The sequence below is a fragment of the Apium graveolens genome, chromosome 3, assembly GCF_009905375.1.
Source record: "Apium graveolens cultivar Ventura chromosome 3, ASM990537v1, whole genome shotgun sequence".
Lineage (NCBI taxonomy): Eukaryota > Viridiplantae > Streptophyta > Magnoliopsida > Apiales > Apiaceae > Apium > Apium graveolens.
This window is the reverse complement of record NC_133649.1, coordinates 277,445,905-277,448,239: the sequence shown is the minus strand read 5'-3', so window position 1 is coordinate 277,448,239 and position 2,335 is coordinate 277,445,905. Positions and strand designations below refer to the sequence as shown.

Sequence of the window (2,335 nt, the reverse complement as noted above, 5' to 3'; positions counted from 1 at the left end):
AGATACAGCTGAGGAGACAGACGGAGTTCTTGATATTCCGGAGAAGTTAGATTTTGAGGATTCGGATTCAGGAACTGAGCGGAAAGAACCAGTAAACATGGAAGATCGTATTGTTCAAGCTGATCCAGCTCTTATGGATTTTTCTCTGCCTAAAATTGATGACATTCAGTCAAGCATCCTTCATCCGGCTATTCAAGCTAACACCTTTGAAATCAAGCCGGGCACTATTCAGATGGTGCAGAATTCTGTTTCTTTTGGAGGAGCGGCAACTGAAGACCCCAACATGCACATAAGGAATTTTGTCGAGATCTGCAGCACTTTTAAGTATAATGGCGTGACTGATGAGGCTATCAAGTTGAGGCTTTTCCCATTCTCACTGAAAGACAAGGCTAAAGACTAGTTACATTCTGAACCAGCTGGGTCCATCACTACGTGGCAAGATCTTGCGCAAAAGTTTCTGGTGAAGTTTTATCCGATGGCAAAGACTGCTGCTATGAGGAGTGCTCTTACTCAGTTTGCGCAGCAACCTACAGAATCTATGTGCGAGGCTTGGGAACGCTACAAGGAAATGTTGAGAAAATGTCCACATCATGGAATGCCGGATTGGATGGTGATCACGGGTTTCTATAATGGTTTGGGGGCCCAATCTCGGCCCATGCTCGATGCAGCAGCTGGAGGCGCCTTATGGGCTAAAAGCTATACTGAGGCGTATAATCTTATAGAGACGATGGCTGCAAATGAGCATCAAAACCCAACTCAGAGGATGATGTCAGGCAAGGTAGCAGGTATTCTGGAAGTTGATGCAGCCACCGCTATTGCAGCCCAGCTCCAAGCACTATCAATGAAGGTTGATTCTCTGGCTACATATGGAGTTAATCAAATAGCTATGGTTTGTGAGCTTTGTGCAGGTTCTCATGCTACGGATCAGTGTTCTCTTGTCAACGAATCTGTTCAGTATGTGAATAATTATCAGCGACAACAGCAGCCTATACCAGCGACCTATCATCCTAACAACAGAAATTATTCAAATTTCAGTTGGGGGAATAATCAGAATGCTATTCAGCCACCATATCAGCAAGGAGTGAGTAAACAGTTTAACCCACCTGGATTCCAGCAACCACAGCAGTATGCTACAAGGCAATCATATCCTCAACAGGGAAGTACAGCTGCACCTACTAGTGCTGATTTTGAGGAACTTAAGCTGTTATGCAAGAGTCAGGCAGTTTCTATCAAGACCTTGGAAAATCAAATCGGTCAATTAGCCAATGCAGTGCTCAATCATCAGCCTGGCACTCTTCCCAGTGACACGGAAGTACCAGGCAGGAAGGAAGCTAAAGAGCAAGTCAAGGCTATTACCTTAAGGTCTGGAAAAGTTGCTGATGCTGAAAAGGCAAAAGAAGGAGAAGCTGAAATTAGTGATGAAGAATCTAAGCAAAAGGAGAAAGCGGCGGAACCAAGGAAGACTACTGTTGAACACACTCTGCCTGAGGCTAATACAGGGGAGAAACAGCTCTATCCTCCACCACCTTTTCCTAAAAGATTGCAGCAACAAAAGCTGGATAGACAGTTCGGGAAGTTTCTGGAGGTGTTCAAGAAACTTCACATTAATATACCTTTCGCTGAGGCTCTGGAGCAAATGCCTAGTTATGCGAAGTTTATGAAGAGTATTCTTTCAAGGAAGGTGAAACTGGATGACCTTGAAACCGTTGCTCTCACGGAAGAATGCAGCGCTGTTCTGCAGCAAAAGTTACCACCAAAACTGAAAGATCCAGGAAGCTTCACCATTCCTTGCACCATTGGCAATCTGACCTTTGACAAGTGCCTTTGTGATTTGGGAGCAAGCATTAATCTGATGCCGTTGTCGATCTTTAAAAAGCTGGATCTGCCTGATCCAAAACCCACATACATGTCTCTACAATTGGATGATCGTTCCATTACTTACCCAAGGGGCATAGTGGAGGATGTGCTCGTCAAGGTGGATAAGCTCTTCTTTCCTGCAGATTTTGTTATTCTGGATTTTGAGGAAGATAAGAAGATTCCCATAATCTTGGGAAGGCCTTTCTTGGCTACTGGTCGTACCTTGATAGATGTGCAAAAAGGTGAACTTACTATGTGGGTACAAGATCAGGATGTGACATTCAACGTATTCAAGGCAATGAAATTCCCTACAGAAGATGAGGAGTGCTTAAAAGTGGATGTGATTGATTCTGCGGTTACTTCGGAACTCGATCGCATGCTAATGTCTGATGCATTGGAAAAGGCCTTAGTGGGGGATTTTGACAGCGATGATGAAGATGGCAACGAGCAATTACAATATCTGAACACTTCTCCCTGG

At 44.3% G+C, this 2,335-nt stretch overlaps 1 non-coding gene across 1 annotated transcript; it reads right to left on the bottom strand.

Moving 5' to 3' along the window:
* Window positions 1-490: 490 nt before the first annotated feature.
* Window positions 491-597, bottom strand: LOC141715721 (small nucleolar RNA R71). The gene has a single exon (XR_012572473.1). It is a non-coding gene; the product is annotated as a small nucleolar RNA R71 (small nucleolar RNA).
* Between the last annotated feature and the right edge of the window lie 1,738 nt (window positions 598-2,335).